The 18936-nt window shown below is 42.6% G+C and overlaps 1 protein-coding gene across 10 annotated transcripts in view; it reads left to right on the top strand.

The window, feature by feature from the left end:
• The window catches only part of Ppp1r12b (protein phosphatase 1 regulatory subunit 12B), a 213777-nt gene that overhangs the window by 148066 nt on the left and 46775 nt on the right, over window positions 1–18936 (top strand). The gene's annotated exons all lie outside the window — the stretch shown is intronic.

Here is an 18936-nt window from a genome sequence, read left to right as displayed (position 1 = left end):
CAGCTACATAGAGCAGCCCCCCCCCCAGAAACAGGGAAGAGAAAGTAGCAAACAACCCTTAGCTACTAGCAGTCCTGTGGGGTCCAGTCCAGAAGTGTACGATCTAAAGGTGTCCAGTAGACCTGTCGATTGGGAGAAGCTGCTGGTGTGTGAGAGCAGTTGAGTGGAGTCGGATGGGAGAACACCACAGAATGGTGTCCGCCTTTTGTGACTCGTGTGTGGGTAATGGCCTTGATGAGTGTTCTAATGCTAGTCGCCTTGTATTAGTAGACATTGACTTTGTGGGCAGACCTCCAACATAGTTTCCTGTTTAAAACAATCCTGGGGCTGTGGAGCTTGCTCAGTGAATCAAGTGCTTGCATCGGGACTTGAGTTCAAATCCCCAGAACCCACATAAAGTTGGCTGGGGTCGCACACATCAGTAATCCCCAGCACGCCTGTGATGCTGGAAGCCGGATGGCTCCAGCTGACCTAGCATCTGTAGCAGTGAACAACACCAGAGAAGCCCTGTCTCAAACAAGGCGGAAGGCGAGGACTGACGCCCAGAGTTGTCTTCCACTTGGGCACTCTGGCTTGCACACATCTGCTCCTGCACACAAAGTGCCCCCTCCCCCGCGCCCCTTACTGAAGCTTGGAGAGTTGAGGCAGATCTGATGATAGTGCCATTCAGCTCATTGTGGTAACTACTTCCCTGCTGTACTCCAATTTGCTTCCCACTAACAGTCCTCAGCCACATTTCTGCTTTCTTTCCTTGTTGAGAACAGAAGGCAGATCCCCTTCTCCTGTAAGGATATCCTGAAGGAATGAACAGCACGCATGTTTGTACCTCAGAGGGACATTTCCACATTAGGCAGACAGTTGGGAAGGGCTTGTTGTTGGGTTAGTGAGTGAGGTGAAATGGTCAGGGTTAGTCAAGTTCTCAGTGGCGGTAATACTCCTTAGGCCAACCTTCGTTTGTTTATCTCACTCTGCTTTTACCTGTGTGTGTCCAGCTCAGGGACAGTCCTTTCAGGTTCGCAGCCTAATCCAGGATTGGCAAAGTCTAAAGCCACTGTGCTCCTGACTTTTCCTAAGGCCACAACAACATGCCTGGCAGAGACAGCTGAGGATCTGGGCCGGCTCACATGTTAGAAGGCTCAGCGTGAGCTCACTTAGCGCTCTGCTTCCAATCCCACGGCCGTAGGGCTGTGGCAGTGAAGCAGAGAACGGGTACATGCAAGGGGCCAGTTACAGCTCTGACACCCAGGGCACGACTGCATTGCCTCCAACCAGGCCCTGTTTGCTCCTTTGTGCCACCTCCCAGTAACACCATCATATCACAAATTAACCAAGAGATTAATCACTGGTTAGGTCAGAGCCCCGATGATCTAGTGTCAGGAAACACCATTACAGATCAGGTGTGCTGCTCTGATCCTCTCGAGATGTCTTAATATAACCGCCACAGACACTCAAACCACAGTTGTGGAAAGAGAGCAGCATGTAGTTTCTGGGCTATCTAGATGGCTTCTGTGATGGTTATTCTTGGAATTCACCAAAACCCAAGTGGATGGGTGCACCTTCGATGGACTTTTATTAATTAAGTCATTTGAGGTGGGAATAGAGACCTTTAACCCAGATTTTTTTGAGTTGTGACGATCTACCTTGAATCTGGACCATGCCTTCTGATGGAAGCCTATACAAAGGACATGGAAGAAGGAAGCTCTTGCTTTTTGCCTGCTTGCTCTCTGGCAAGTCTGGCATTTCTTCACTGGCATTAGAGCCTACTTCTTATGGATTCTGGCATCTACTGAAGACCAGCTGAGAGATCTAGGCTTGTAGACTGAGCAATTAATGGATTCTTGGACTTTCTGTTGATGGACAGCCATTGGTGGACCAGCTGGACCACAGCCTGTAAGCCACTCTTAAAAATCCCATGTCTATCTAGAGAGAGAGAGGGAAGGAGAGAGGGGGAGAGAGGAGAGATGGAGATCCATGCTGTCAGTTCTGTTCTACCGGAGAACGCTGACTAATGCAGCTTTCTAAAAGAAGAGCATTCGAAGAACGGCTAGGGGAACCTTGCAGCCTTTCCTGCTGACATCATCACTCCAGAACTCTTTCACAAATAAAATCATATAGCACATGAGTGTCATTAAAAAATCAGGCAGTGGAGTTTGGAACTCCCTACTTTCTTTTTTTTTTTTTTTTTTTTTGGTTTTTCGAGACAGGGTTTCCCTGTGTAGCTTTGCGCCTTTCCTGGAACTCACTTGGTAGCCCAGGCTGGCCTCGAACTCACAGAGATCCGCCTGCCTCTACCTCCCGAGTGCTGGGATTAAAGGCGTGCGCCACCACCGCCCGGCTAACAAATTACACTTTTTTTTTTTTTTTTTGGTTTTTTGAGACAGGGTTTCTCTGTGTAGCTTTGCGCCTTTTCCTGGAACTCACTTGGTAGCCCAGGCTGGCCTCGAACTCACAGAGATCCGCCTGGCTCTGCCTCCCGAGTGCTGGGATTAAAGGCGTGCGCCACCACCGCCCGGCTTGGAACTCCCTACTTTCTAGGAGTAAAAGTGTGTGCTATCATCTAGCTTGCTCTGTGAATGAGCCTCTTCTCACTAGGTTGTTAGATGGTTCCTTAAAGAACTTTGTTTTTTCAATATTTTGTTTCTGAAAATACTGTGTGCAGAGGGTTTTTTCCCTCTGCAACCTACAGCTGAGCTTCAAGGACCAAATTTGATTGATATTGTAGTATACATTAGAAAATCATTTCTCGGGGCTGGGTGTGGTAGCACACTCGTTTAATTCCAGCATTCAGGTAGCAGAGGCAGGCTGATTTCTGTGAGTTCAAGGCCAACCTGGTCTACATATAGAATTCCAGGACTCTGAGACTGTAGAGTGACTCTATCTCAGAAAAATAAATAAAGAAAAAGAAAAAAGGATTTTAGAATTGCAAATGAGCATAAGAAAAAGTTTGCCACCTCACTAAAAAAGCATAAATTAAAATTATGAGGAATATTTTTTAAAACTAATTGCAACAGAGAAATACTGAAGGATGTAGCTGTGAATATAGTAAATTTGGCCTTTTCAACTTCTACTTTTGGGAATGCAAGTTAATTTCTTTGAGGAAGTAAACTGTCAAAAGCCTGAAACTTATCCAGAATTTATATTAATGGAAATGTATTTTTAGGAAATAGTCACACAGGTATAATAACTACAGATAATTCCTTATGCATAGGACATTCCATCACAAGGTGTATTATATATACTTATTTTGAAATGCTTGGTCAGCCCATAAAAAGTTTGAGTACTTATGTGTAGAAGATTGTTAGGCATTGTTGAATAAACAAACTTGGTCTGTTTAGCTATTTATGATAGTAGAAAAACTGGAAATAACCTAAATGCCCCGCATTCTGGCAGTAGTTTAGACAAGTGATTTATCCATGCAGCGAAATACCATGACTCATTGCTTGTTTTACCACTAGCCATTTAGGGCTCTTTCCTTGGACTAGAGCTCCATATAAAATAGCCATCAAAACTGAGTTATAGGTTGTGGTACACATCTTTAATCCCAGCTATCAGGAGGCAAAAGCAAGTGAGCTCGAGGCCAGCCTGGTCTACATAGCAAGTTCCAGGCTGGCCAGAGTTACCTGGTGAGACTCAGATAACTGTCTGAAAAGCAAAAGCAAGACAAAACAGCAAACACACAAACAACTGAGTTATAAACATAGTATAAACAGGATAAGACTTATGATACAATATTACTGAATGAACTAGATCCAAAGTCATAAATACTCCGGTCCTGAAAACTTAGTTAAGATTCCCATGAAAATGAAGAGTGCTTCAGTGGCCTCTTTATGACGTGAATGAGAATTGCTTGGTTTTTGCTTTTATGTGTGTGTTCATGTGTGAGGGTGCACAGGTATGTGCGTGTGTGTGCATGCACATGTGTGCAGTACTTCAAAGGACACCCTTAGATGCCATTCCTTAGGTGTTTTCTACATTTTGTTTGAGACAGAATCTCTCATTGGCCTGGAGCTTCACCAGGGAGCTAGACCAGCTGGCCAGTGAACACTTGGGATCTGCCTGTCTCCTGCCTCCTGTCTTACCAGCTCTGAAATACTTGCCTTTTTGTGTGGGTTCTGGGGATCCAGATTCAGATCTTCAGGCTTTGCAAGGCAAACACTTGTGACTGAGCTACCTCCTGAGCCCCTAAATGAGAAATTGGTTGAATATTTTTATCTCTTTCTTCTAACTGGTTGCTTTTTCTGCTGGGGTGAAAATATTGAACAGTGAACTCCCTCCCTTTGTACCATCTATGTCCACACATGTACCATGAAAGATGCAACTTGCTGTCTCATGTACAGTGGTGTGGATGGTAAATGTCTTTCGGTGTCTTGTTTGGGGCTTTTTTTTTTTTTTTTTTTTTTTGAGGGGGACATTTATGTATCTTCAAAGGGCTGTGAAGATTGCATGAGGTGTGGTACATACTACATCTTAGGTTGAGCCACAGCCACACTTGTAGTCTGTTCTGCAAGCTGCATGCTTCATGCACTGTTTTTTAGTTCCTGACCCACTCTTCTCTCTGTGGAGAGCCCCGCCCTTGCCCTGCTGTTCGGCGCTGCCTTTTCTGCACCTCTCCTCACATAGCCGGGTGTGCAGGGTCAGGTTGTCCGTCCTGAGGCTTTGCTGCGCCTCTCCTCACATAACGGCACATGCAGGGTCGGGTCGTCTGTCCTGAGGCTTTGCTGCGCCTCTCACTTGGTCTCTGTCTGTACTCTGATCAAGTCAGCTTGGGGTTATTTATTATATTTCTGTTGTCTCCCCAGCCACCAGTGACAGATACTTGAGAGCACTGGCTACTCTTGACCTGGGTTCAGTTCCTAACAACTGTAGCAGCTATTGGTAACTCCAGTTTCAGGGGATCTCATGTCCTCTTCTGGCTTAGGGGGGTATTGGGAGCATGTGGTGCATGGACATACGTGCAGGAAAAACACCCACACACATAAAAATAAAAGTAAGTAAGTGCTAAAAACAAAACCCTTAGATTATGTGTACACCTATGTAGAACTTCACCCAGCTGACCACATTGTTCCTTTACAAAGCGGTGAGCAAACAAAGCCAGTGTGTGGGGATTCTGACTTCCACCTGACTTCAAGATTGATTTCAGGATGTTTGGGGCTTTCTCTCTACCTGGAAAATGATTTATTCAGCAGACTGAAGAATGGAGGAGTCAGCCAATTTATGAAGTCCCAAACTGTCAAGGTTACAGAAAAGTCGGTTCACAAGGCACTTTAAAAGCTCTAACTTTTAAAGGCTTCTAGTCCAACTCCCTGTTTTGCAGATGAAAACCTGGGGCCCTACAAGGGGGTGTGTTCAACCTAACTTGTGTGATGCCTCCGTGGTAGAAAATAAATGAGTGCTGTGAGCTCCCAGTGCAGCGTTCTTTCCAGTGTGCTGATGGCTGGCTTCCAGGCGCGGGACTGCAGCTTGGTGCTTAGGACAAAGCCCTTGCTGACTGCACTGGTTCTTCTTGGCGAGGCAAAGCACCGTCTGCTCTGGTTCAGTCTGCTTCCATTTATGGGGGCAGTGGCAGGGCGTACACAGGAGGTTTGCACTGTAGTCCTCTGCTGCCCCAAGTTTCTTACCGTTTTAAAAATCAGCTGCTGCTGCTTTGGATTTTTTAAAATAAATGTGTGAGCTATTTCAATGCAAATTTTATCAAACCTCCAAGAAACAATACTACTTATAGAAACTATTTTGGAGACTCAAAAGAAGAAAACTAGATGGGGCATAGTGGCGCACGCCTTTAACCCCAGCACTTGGGAGGCAGAGGCAGGCGCATCTCTGTGAGTTCGAGGTCAGCCTGGTCTACAAAGTGAGTTCCAGGACAGCCAAGATTGTTACACAAAAAACCCTGTCTTGAAAAGCCACCCCCACCCCCACCCCCACCCCCCATCCCAAAAAAGAGTCCATACCAGTTTGTCTTGATTTCTACTTATTTAGAAACAGGGATAGGAGGCAAGAAACAAAAACTGAGTACTTTTCTGACATTTAACGTTCCTAGGTGATATGTTTCATGGGATGGAACATAGGATTTTGTGGTCACCTTTCTGTGTGCTTAATAGCAGACCTCCATTGCTCTTGGATTCCATTTGCAGTGGTGGATTTTGAGTACTTGTTATGACCATATGCATAGTCTGTGGTGAGGCAAAATTATTTGCTCTTTGGTTTATTTGTTAGAATATGGTGCTAAGTAAACATACAGAGATTGACTCATGATCTTAACTCCGGTAATACATTGTTACCATCACCCTAGTCAACCATGTCAGATAATAACATGGCATGCTGCACCATGCAAGCTGCTTAGAACAGAGCCTGGTTCACTCAGAGATTAGCTTTTGTTTGACCTTTGTGCTCAGGAGAGCACTGTGTGTTTGTATGTGTGCCACAGCCATCATGAAGCTCAATTTTAGTATTGCATGCTAAACAGCAGCCTCCAGGACTCTAATTGGTTTGATTCCCACACTGGTCCTGTTTTCCGCAAACATTACCATGCCTCATGAACCTCTCAAGTGGTGTTTCTTAGAGAAATGCATGTGTAGCTCTCACACTCTGCAAGTGTTTGCCTCAGCGTGATTGTGTTTATATAGAATTACATTGGCTTTGCATTGTGGGAATGACAGAGTTGACAGGACCATTAACTTGTGTACTCTGGGAATTGTTTCCCCTTCCCCCATGGCTGGCTAAAGGAGTATTATTTCTGAATTATGATGTGGGGTTGAAATGTAACTCTTAAAGTACGTACAAAGAGTGTTCTTTACTTTCTGTGAACCACAGTACTCTGGAAATATCAGAAATACTTGGAGATATTTTTCTTTCAGCTTTTCTTTCTTGTGATGACTGGGGTGTGTTGGGCTTTGGTTTGATTTTGTTTGGGTGTTGTGCTCCCTGTATCTCAGGAATAGTAGGAGATGTGGAGGTGGTGTTTCAGACTGGCTGGCTGTGTAGCCCAGCTGTATGTCCCAGGCTGGCTCGAGACTCACAGTGTTCCTGCCTTGACCTTCCAAGGGTTAGGATTATGGTATGTATTGTGTGGCTGGCAAATAGATTTATATCATTTATATCATCTCCAGAGGAGCAGCCATGTTTTAAAAGCCAGAACCAAAGCTTACATCCTGTGAGAAAAATCCTGTGATCTTCAGTGGAAATAGGACGGACAAAAAAGGAAATATTAGGGCATTTAATTGACTCTGAAAAGAAGAGTTTGAGACTGAGAGAGGTGGGAGAGTTGGAATGAAGCCTGACGGTAGCTGTGCAGCGGTGTGTTTATCTACTTGGGCCTTCGCTTGGAGGTCTGGGTGATCGTTACTCTAGTTGTCTCTCTTTTCTTTACTTCTGTTCTGATGCTGGGAATTGAACCCAGGGCCTTGAGTGTGCTAGATACACACTCTACGACTTAGCTGTTCTAGAGTATGTGAACACGGAGATTAAAGCATGGCGAACAGACAACTAACAAAACATGTATGTGTCAACAGTGTCCACAAAGCAGAGAGGGGCGTGCCAGTTAACTGCAGCCGGAGGGCTTTGTCAAAACACTGCGTTTTCTAATTGTTGTTCCCACATCATGGAGCTTTGGGCCAAATTTATAAACTTTCAAGTCAGTTATGTAAGATGAAATGAAGCTAATGACAATTTTGGAACTTGAGTTTAAATAGGATTTATAATTTATTTCAGTCCTAGGTTATGATGCTTCTGTGATTATGACTTTAAGTTACAGGTTTCACTTCCAGAAGCTCACTGTCATCAAATACGTGAGCCTAAGTTTTAGAATATTTTAATTGTCAGAATACTTTCCTAGACATAGAGATTATAATACAAAGTACTTGTCGCAGATATCTTTGTCTTAAAGAATAGATTTATTCAGATTATTTGAGTATTTTTTTGCACTGAGGGGCAGCAGTCTAACATAGTGTCTTGTACATGCTAGGCAAGCACTCTACCATTGAACAGCACACCAAATTAAAACTATGCCAAATTGTAATTTAGTATTGTGATGGTTTGATTGAGAATGGCCTCCATAGGCTCCTATATTTGAATGCTTGGTCACCAGGGAGTGGCACTGTTTGAAAAGATTAAAAGGCTTAGGAGGTGTGGCCTTGTTGGAGGAGGTGTGGCCTTGTTGGAGGAGGTGTGGCCTTGTTGGAGGAGGTGTGGCCTTGTTGGAGGAAGTGTGTCACTGCAGGTGGCTCTGAGGTTTCCAAAGCCCATGCCAGCCCCAGTCTCCCTCTCTCCCTCTCTCTGTCCTTGCCTGTGGATTAGGATGTAGCTCTCAGCTACTGCTCCCGCCCCATGTATGCCCCGATGCTCCCACCATGATAATGGACCAAACCTCTGAAACTGTAGCAAGCCCCCAGTTAAATGTTCTCTGTCTTAAGAATTGCCATGGTCATGGTGTGTCTTCATAGCAATAGAGCAGTGACTTTGGTTGCCTTTAGTTTTATCAAAAGATTAAGTTTATCCTAAGCAATTTGAGTATTTTTTTTTTCCTTAGAGTGCCATGAGCATTTTGGCAGGTTAATTTTTTTTTAATTTTATTTATTTTATTTTGCAATACCATTCAGTTCTATATATCAGCCACGGGTTCCCCTATTCTCCCCCTTCCCACCTCCTCCCCTTACCCCCAGCCCACCCCCCATTCCCACCTCCTCCAGGGCAAATCCTCCCCCGAGGACTGCAATCAACCTGGTAGACTCAGTCCAGGCAGGTCCAGTCCCTTCCTCCCAGACTGAGCCAAGTGTCCCTGCATAAGCTCCAGGTTTCAAACAGCCAACTCATGCAATGAGCACAGGACCCGGTCCCACTGCCTGGATGCCTCCCAAACAGATCAAGCCAATCAACTGTCTCACCTATTCAGAGGGCCTGATCCAGCTGGGGGCCCCTCAGCCTTTGGTTCATAGTTCATGTGTTTCCATTCATTTGGCTATTTTTTTTTTCAATAATTGAGTAAAACTGAAATTTATTATAAGCCACAGTCGTCCTAGGGACCTCCATGCTCTCTCTCTATATATATATATCCTCCATTGTTCTATGGGTTGTTGTCTGATTGTTCTCTATTTTATATCTAGAATCCACTTATGAGTGAGTACATACCATGACTGTCTTTCTGGGTTTGGGTTAGGCAGGTTAATTCTTTATTAGGTACTGTCTACAGTACAGAGGACATGCAAATTTCCAAACTGACCTCCTAAATACCAGTGTGTCACCAGAATCTGAGTCTGGCCCCCTAGTCCTTGTGATTACCATCGAAAGGATTTAGACTAAGCAGAATTGAAATTGAGAATGTGTCAGAGTGAAGTAGAACACACCCTGAAGTGTGAGAGTGAGAGTGGATGGTAACCAAAGAGAGCACTACAAAGCAAAACACACTCAAGGAGGCAGCAGACAGTGGCCAGAGGGCCGTGCTGGCCTGCAGTGCGGGCAGGTGCATATGCCCTTTCTAAGCTGTTTTTCCTGCAGAACTCTGTCCTGTTCTCAGTTGAAAGGTCCAGTGCTCCATGGACCCTGGAGCCAGATTTAAATATCTATTCAAGGTCACCCTCGGACAGTTTAAGGCCAGCTTGGGCTATATAAGATCCTTTGTCTAAATAAAATTTTAAAAAGTTATTTCCTAGTAATCTCCAGGCAGTTCATGTCTTCTCCCAGGACCAGAGAAAAGACTTAAGGCTTATTCTTCTGACCATAATTAGTGATTATAAACTACTGTAGTTAAAGTAGCTGTTTGAGGTCAAGGATGAGGTCCAGTCCCCAAATCTTCCAGGCTGATAATAACCTAAATGCCTGTCTGTTTCCCATCATTGTGACAGTGAATGTCCTCACATATATCCACATGTCTCGGTGGTAACCCTCTGTTGAAAACCTCTGCCCTGACTCTGAGCTGTCACTTCCAACTTTACTGTTGTTTTTTATGTGGGGCTTCCGAAGACATAGTGAAAGGGGGAGAAAGGGAAAGTGTTCACATGAAGAAAAAAAAGTAGCTTTTCACAAATGTGTGCCTTTCTAAGCTGTTGCTAAATGTAAATTTAATTACAAAACACGAGACTCGGGACTGGGGATATGGTGTAGTCCATAAAATTCTTGCTGGGCAAGCATGGGGATTGAATTCCTAGCACCCGTGTTAAAAAGAGAAGCAGTCGCTGCAGCCGGGTGCAATGATGTACTCATGTGATCCCAGGGCTGCTGAGTAGACAAACAGAAGGACCCCTGGGGCTGGTTGGTAGCCGGTCTACCTGACATACACACACGCCCCTAACGAACAATCCCAGGGCAAGGTTGCAGTGATTTTTCTTAAAGAACTTTTCTTTATAATTTCTTACCATTAAATAAGTTCCTGAGATTTAAACTTTCACAATAACATTAGGACATGATTTTTTTTTAACTTGATGACAGCAAAATTGGCAATGTTTTGTAGACAAATAAAAGTTATTGTGGGGCTGAGGCAGTGGTTCAGTGGTTAGAGTGCTTACCACGGGAACATTAAGACCATTCCCAGAGCCCGTGTTAATGCTGGGTGGGCATGATGGCCTGCCTGCAGTTCCAGCACTTAGAAGATGGAGACAGAAGATCCCTGGAAAGCTGGCTGGCCAGACTAGTCCCATCGAGCTGATCTGGCTTCAGTTGAGAGATTGACTCAGAGTGAACAAGGTGGAAAGTGACCAAGGAAGACTCCAACAGTAACTTTGAAACCACCACATCCACACCCATTCACACACATGTGAACACGAGTGTGTGCACACACATACATGAGGGAAAAGATTTATAAGCTCCATCTGGGTAATTTTCTAAGTCCTATTTTGCTTTTTCTCTCTGTTACTCTTGTGTACCTTCAGATGACACCATCTCCTCCCCTTACTCCAAACAGCCCACCAGGATGCACACAAGCTTTTCAGTGGGTGTGTTTCTTGGTCTGATTTTTTTTTTAGCTTTTATTGCCTTTTCATAAAGAACACAATCAGAAGGCCTTTATTAAATGGAAAGAATTGCCTGGCTTATCTCTGCTTTTATATTTCCGTGCATGTGTAGTGAAGGCCAACCCTAGAATGATTCATTTCAAAGGAGAAGTAAGGGCAAGAGATTCATTTTGTGATTAAATCCCTCATGTGTTTTTCTCACCCAGGAGCGCCTGTGTAGGAGTCATTATTAGTTGTCTGATATCATCACTCATTTTGCCCATCCCTGCCAAAGGGGAGGATTTTCATGGCACATAAACCAAAGCAGAGGATTAAAATGGGAAAACGGAGCTCGAGAGATGGTTCAGTGCTTAAGAGCACTTTGCTGCCCTTCCTGAGGACTCGATTTCTGTTCCCAGCACACATGTGGTGGCTCACAGCTATCTGTAATTCCAACTCTAGGGGATTCAACACCTGGCCTCTGTGGACACCAGGCACATGTGTGGTGTATATACACACATGTAAGCAAAGTACTCAGAACATAAAAATGAATTTTTAAAATGGGAGAAATAGAAAGAAGAAACTGACAGAGAACCTGTTCCCTTCAATATTTTTCATTCTCCCTTATTCCCCAAAGTCTACCTGCAGCCTTTTTAAATACCTAGCAATAAAATACCAGTATACATGCACAGGCCAGTGAATGAGGCTCTTACAGGCACTGAAGCTCTTCTGAGTTGACTCTGTGCCATCAGAAGTACTTTAAAAACCACTTATTTAGGCTTGGGAATGCCACTCAGTGTTTGAGTACTCCGAGTTCAAGCCTTCAACCAAACCACTACAGCAAAAAATAGATGATTGCTCTGTGTGGGATCAGAAACAAGTCTATAATGTATAGACAGGCCTGGAGAAATGGTCCACGTTCACTTCTCAGCCTCTTGAAACTCCAGCTACAGAGAATCTGATGCTCTATTCTGGCCTTTGTGGGAACCAAGTACACACAGCCCACACAGACACAGACACAGAGTTTTAAAAAATTCTAAAAAATATAGAAGACTAGGGGTTGGGTTTTTTTTTTTTTTTTTTTAAGCAGTTAGGAGACTCTTTGTAGTTATGTAAATCTGAAGATCTTTTGGGATCTCTTTGGAGATAGGAATCCTGTTGTAAAAACTTTAGACATCTCTAATGGCACATTGTACAAAGAGTAAATAGTTAATAGTTTTTAGATGAATTAATGGAAAAAAAGTACCTGTTGATAATGAAAATAAAAATCTGCCTATTGACCATTGTATCCATAAACAGGCCTGAAAATGGTTTTTCTATGTCCAGTTCTTGGCTTCAAAGAATGGGTAAACTATTTAAACTATAATTCTTGACTGGTAATATTTGAGTCCTTACCACTTCCCGAAATCTGAGCTAAACGCACGTATTACAGCAACTCAGTTTATTACAAACTAAGCCACTTAAAAGTTGATTTGTAGGAAGCAGCCAAGAAATTCTTGAAAGATGAGGTAATGTCTACCAGACTGTCGGGGGTCCTCTCTGGGCCCTGAAGACCTTTGCCATCTGGAAGCTGTGCTCACCTTTCCTAGGAGACTTTCCCATAGTTTTGCTGTAGCAGAGTAAATACACAATGGTAAAGAATTCTTTTGTCACTGTACCAAAAACAGAATAGTAGGTGTACTTCCAGACCAATGGTTCTCAAACTTCCTAGTACTACGACCCTTTAATACAGTTCCTCACGTCATGGTGACCCCCAACCATAAAGTTATTTCGCTGCTTCCTCATAATTGTAATTTTGCTATTGTTATGAATCATAAGGTAAATATCTGATATGAAGGCTATCTAATATGCGACCACCAACAGGGAGTAACCCACAGTTTGAGAACCACTGTTGTAGATGATTAAGTTTCAGGTTGGAAGATATTTCAGAAGAGTCTAGGATTAGACCTAGATTCCGACTACAGTCACCTAACGCTGCCGTAAACTCTGTAGCTCAGGCTCAACCCTGACATCTCGAGAGGTGACAGGACTGTCACAGGAACGATGCAGAAGTTGGTCCTGCTCTCCTTTCTGTTGGTGAGAGTGTGTTGTGTGTGTGTCTGTCTGTGTGTGTGTGTCTGTGTGTCTGTGTGTCTGTGTGTGTGTCTGTGCTTGCTCACACACATGTACACACATGCACTCACACTCCGTGGAATGAATGTGGAGGTTGCTTCTCACCTTCCATCTTGTTTTTAGACAGGATACACTGATTCTGCTGCTGTGTAGCATGATCCAGGCTAGCTGGCCCGTGAGCTCCTGTCAGTTCCCCTGTCTCCACCAGGCCCCATCCTGCAGTAGAGCTGGGATTACAGGTGACACCACCATGTCTGCCTCTTTAGGGTGGAGCTCAGCTCATCAGGGCTTGTGCAGCAAAAGCTTTTAACTGCTGAGCCACCCCCCCCTTTCTTTTCTTTTTTTAATTCTATATTCTCTCAAAAGTCTTCCTTCCCTCTCCCTAATTAAACTTGAAAACTGAAGACAGAGGTAACTACCACTGGCCCCCTCTTCGTGTGGCAATGACACTTGAATTTGAGTTGTCAGCTAGTGGGGTGTCTTCTGTCATGATTTAGAAAAGTGAGTGGCCATTCCCAACATTCCTGCCTTGATATGATGTTAAGTACAAGTTCCTCTGGTGGAAACCTTTAACAGCAAGGCTGGCCGCGGTGGCACACACCTTTAATCCCAGTACTCCAGAGGCAGGCAGATCTCTGAGTGTGAGGCCAGTCAGGGCTACAAAGTCAGACTCTGTCTCCAAAAACTTTTAGTGACATTGAGGGAATCTTCATGTCATGTACCACATAAGTTTTAGCAGGCTACATTTGAATTTCCATGTTTGTGTGGCCAACACTCTGACATTGGCCACCATAATACCCTCATTCTCCTGCCTCGTGGTAGTGTCCACCAGCTCCCACATTTGTGATAGTGACTTTCAGTACTGTTTCCAGGCTTCACTGATTGAGGCTATCCTTGGATTATGCCAGACTAAGCACCGCCCTTGCTCTTCCCGTCAGCAAAAGCTATCAGTGTCTTCACATCATCAGCTTCAAACTTTTTGCTATAACTGAATATGAAATATATTCTACATTATGATCCGATACATACTGTATCCATTCTGTGCAACTAAAACAACAGTTTCAAGAAAGCATAATCCTCCTGTGTAACACATTCATAATTTACTGGTCTGTTTCACTTTTTATCCATCTGGATATGAGCCACTAACTTGATTTATGACCTATTGAGTCTCAAATTATAGTCAGTGTACCCTCCCAAATGGTGGTCTGTTGCATTGAGAAACCCCGTTCTGTGAAATCCTAGAGTCCTCTGAAAGGAGAAGCTATTTCTCAGAGTTCTCTGGAGGTAAGGCATCCCTTTGTCCTCTTTTCCCACCCTAGTAAGATTAAAGAGCTAGACTTTTCTTTTTGTTTTGAAACAGTTTCAAACCACATAAATACTGAAATAGGACAAAGAACTCTTTGTTCCCTTCACTCAGTGGCCCAATCCAAGTCTGACTCGTTGTCTCAGTAATGGCCCTTCTAGTACAAGGACCCAAGCCTGAGTCGTGAACCCACCAAGTTTTGACTCTCTAGTCAGTCCGTCCTTGACTGAAGTTGACAATAAGAGCCCAGTCATATACCCCTTGACTTGTGTGTGTCCAGAGCTTCACCCTAATTAGATCCAGGCTGTGTGCTTAGCGCCGTGATGCCATGTTGTCACAGGAATGATGCTATATGTTCTTCTCCTGTCAAACTCTCTGTCCTCCTCCCTGTGCTGTTCCCTTTGATCAGAGATGAAGATGGCATATACCAAGAGTTCTCCGTGGCAGAGTTCCTTTTGTTCTTTAGTGATTTATCAGTGTGTTATAAAGGAACACTTTAGGATCTTGTAAAAGTCACTCACTCATCCACTTTAACTACTGGTTTGGGATTCATTCCTTTTCTTTCCTGAATGAATTTTACAATGATAGTTTCTAAAAAAAATGGCAGTTCTCTTTCTAACTTCATCACTCTTTCTACATTTTACCATAACAAAGAACTTTCCTCGTTTGTTTTTATTATTGTTCGTTTCTTTATATTGATGTATGTTCATGGATGCCCATTTTCTTCAACAGCTAGTTCATTGCTTTAATTTTTGATGTTCATATGTCCCTTTTTTAAACAGACTTTTGGTGTCTTCTTGTTACTTAGGGACCTAAGTTCACTTTCTTTTCCTTTCCCAGCTCTGGAATTATCACTTTCCCAGGAGTCTGGTTCCTTTAGTTGAAAGTATCATTTCAGCAGCAGTAATCTAGGTGCTGGTCTCCAAATGCTAGTAGGGTATTGCTCTTCCCAGTCCCTCTTAGTAAGCAGAAGCAAGGAAATACATATGCACACATTTCCATTTCATTATCTATATTGAAAATCGTGAACCATATCACTATTTTCAATTCTGTACAAAAACACAGAAGTCATTTCAGCTTTCTTTTTTCCCCCTTCATATTTCCATCTTTAAAAAAAAATGGAAACCTATTTTCTATGATCTTTAGTACATTTTCTCTTTTGTTCGGTGTCCTTGTCCCCTAACGATGCCAGGCTGTGGCTTCATCACCGTACCCTCCATGTATTCCAGGACTCTACCTTCCAAGAAATCAGATAAGGGACAAGGTAGGCAGAGGGAAAAGAGATTCTCTTAACCCTTTAATAGCAGCCTTCTACCTGGCTTGAAGAAAAGCAAGAGCAGGGGCTAGAGAGATGGCTCAGCAGTAAAGAGTGGGTACTGCTTCTTCAGAGGACTTGAGTTCAAGTCCCGGCACCCCCATCAGGTGGCTCACAACCATTTGTTGTAACTCCAGCTCCAGGGAATCTGATACCTCTGACCTCCGTGTACACATACATTCACGTGATCATATGCAGACATACTCATAATTAAAAATGAAATCGTTCTTTAAAAAATAAAAAAGAAGTCAGGTGGTATATGCTCTTAATCCTAGCACTTGGGAGGCAGAGCCAAGTAGATCTCTGTGGGTTTGAGGTCAGCCTCTCCTACAAAGTGAGTTCCAGTACAGCCAGGGCAACACAGAGAAACCAAAACCAAAATAATAAATAAAAATAAAAAATATAAATGAGCATAAAAAGTGAAAGCTAGTATTTAGATTTTTGCCTCAGATTTTCATTTAGAGTTTTATATGTGTTTTATAAATGCATATGTGTATCGGCCAAACACTTTTTATGATAACTACCTTATATTGAGTATGGTCGTATTGGGTGCAATTTGATTAATTTTTTGTGTATTAACCCTAAAGAATATAACTCCACATTATATTTCACCATTTTGAAAGTGACCCAAATAAAACTCGCTGAGGTTAAAGAACCATGTCAGAGAGTTGAGCAAGGGTTTAGCTTTCATCCCAGGGTGTATGACTGTAAAGCCCACATGCTATCTCTCCACAAGCACAGCATGATGGGTATCTTTTCTTTTGCTTTGATAAAATATCTGGAGAAAAAGCCAAATGGAGAAAAGGGATTTATTTTAGCTTACCATTCCAGATTACATTTCATCATAGCAGAGAAATCGAGGTGATAGGAATTTGAAACATCTAGTCACATCACATCCACAGTCAAGAGCAGAGAGAGAAACGGATCCATGCATGCTTGTTACTGCTCAGCTCGCTTCTCTTTTTAATGTGACTACCCAGGGCCCAGACTCAGGGAATGGTGCTGCTTAGTTTGGGCTGGATCTCCCCACATCAGTTACAATCAAGGCAGTCTCTAATCTTAGACATGCCCACAAGCCAACCTGCTCTGGTAGTCAGGTCCTCATTGGGACTGTCTTCATAGATGATTCAAGACTGTGTCACGTTAACAATTAAAACTAGCCATCCCAGTGGGAGCGTGTTCACGGCTTGGTGTCATCACCAGCAGTTTGCCAAGTGTCACTTTTAAATTATGGCATTCCATTTTCTTGATTTGAATAATAAGAAAAAAACTAAATGAAAGCATGCCTGATTCATTGAGTTTTTCCTTTAAGTTTTGGGAGCATTGAGTCTGAGCAGGATTCACTCTGTAAGGGTTTTCATTTGTTGTTCACATGTTTGGTTTATGTCAACTCAAACATAAACCCTTTATTAGCTTGTCCTTGTAGTTAGGAATTGTTGAACTGACTGCCTGGGACTCTTAATTCATTTATAGTCACCAACCCCTTCTCTTTATCTTACCTAGAAGAAATAAAACAGATGAGCCCATCATTTTCTCTTGCCTCTCTGAAATAAGTTATATTTTAAGCAAATATAAAGCTTAGCTCATGAAGTCTTGTTTCTGGGATTTTGTTCCTAGCCAGGCTCTTTGGTTACTGACTCAATTTGAGAAGAATAGTTTCAGTTAGCAACTGAAGAATTCTTACCTGGGGAGGCAAAGAAGAGAGCAATTCTTAATCAGATACCCCATGCTGATTGTCTTAAGGGACAGTGTGATTATGTCATCATCAATATCCCGGGCCAGGACAATAAAATTTAAAATGGACCAGTATGGAGACAAAGGTAGATTGTTGGACTCTCTGAGTCCAACTTTAGAAATGATACTGCAGAGGTGTAGAACTGAAAACTAGATTCTCTGTATAACCTCAGCCAAGTACATTTCCTTTCTGTTCTTTTCATTGGGATAGGAAAGATGCTTTCATTTTCATGGGAGAATTGATGTTTTTTGAATCAGATGAATACATTTTTTGGCAAAATTGAAGAAAATAAATATATAAAAGTGAACAAAGAGAGAGTTTAGATTCAGCCTTTCTGGAGAAGTTATCTTTGGTCTCGACTTTTAATTTATTCCTGTGAGTGTCTCAGATGCTCTGCATCCCCTTTAAAGCTGTGGTTTTCTTGAAGACCTTGATTGGTAAGTAGGTCTTTCCACATCAGTTTTCATTCACCTGAATCAGGAGGGCTCAGCCCTCAGTAGTGGTGTTCTTGCTCACTTCTGCTGGCTGTGTGTCTTTGGCCAAGTTGTTTAACCTTTTAGAACCTAAGTTTCCTCATCCACCAGATAATAATATAACAATGTACTTTTCAGCATTGTTGAGGAAAGATAACATCTGCTATATGGGAACACTTTAAATTATATAAAAGAATTTGTCAATGTTAGAACTTCCTTAAGTAGACATATGATATAACTGAGAAGAGACAACAGTAGCCATTTAAGAATAAAGGGGTTTATAGTCAGTCCTTCTCCAATTGCTAGAAGTGTGAAGTTACTATATAAACTATAGAGAAACAGATCCAGAAACTGTGGCTGAGTTGTTCTTACTGTTCCTTTAAAAAAATAGTGTAACCATGATGACATAATGTTCATTCAACATATTGACAGGGTTAACTATGTAAGATAGATCCATAATATAAAATTCATAGATTGGGGATCAGTAAAATGGCTCACTGGCTAAAGGTTGTGATTCCAAGCCTGACAACCTGAATTCAATCCCTGGAACCCACATGGTGAAAAAAAAAAAAAAAAAGCTCCGCAAGTTGTGTTGTCTTTTGACTTACATGTATACACACACACACACACACACACACACACACACACACACACACACACACGGCACATGTGCACCCACATCAGACACAGACAAAATAAATATCACAAAAAAATTCACAGATAAGAATTCTCAAAATAATTGGCCTTTTAGATGGAGCTATATAATTCCAGTCTGAAGGAATTGTTTTCAGATTGAAAGTGAATCATGACTTCATTATAAATCCTTCTTAAACTGCAGTCATCAAATTAACCCCCCAAGTAGATGATCACTTTTGCTTATTTAATTTTATAAAATTAGTGTTTGGAATAAAGAAGATATCAAAACAATTGAGGCAGAAGAGCTATTAGTTGGAAGGATTCAAGGGAGAAAAAGTATAAATTTCACGTGGAAAGGGGAGGGTGGGATAGAGTTTCCAAGAGCCTGGAGGGAAATGAGTTGTTACTTTGGGGATAAACCCATTGGCTTAGAAAGCATTTGG

The sequence above is a fragment of the Peromyscus maniculatus genome, chromosome 11 (assembly GCF_049852395.1).
Source record: "Peromyscus maniculatus bairdii isolate BWxNUB_F1_BW_parent chromosome 11, HU_Pman_BW_mat_3.1, whole genome shotgun sequence".
Lineage (NCBI taxonomy): Eukaryota > Metazoa > Chordata > Mammalia > Rodentia > Cricetidae > Peromyscus > Peromyscus maniculatus.
The sequence above is the reverse complement of the archived record's forward strand: the minus strand, read 5'-3'. Positions and strand labels throughout refer to the sequence as shown.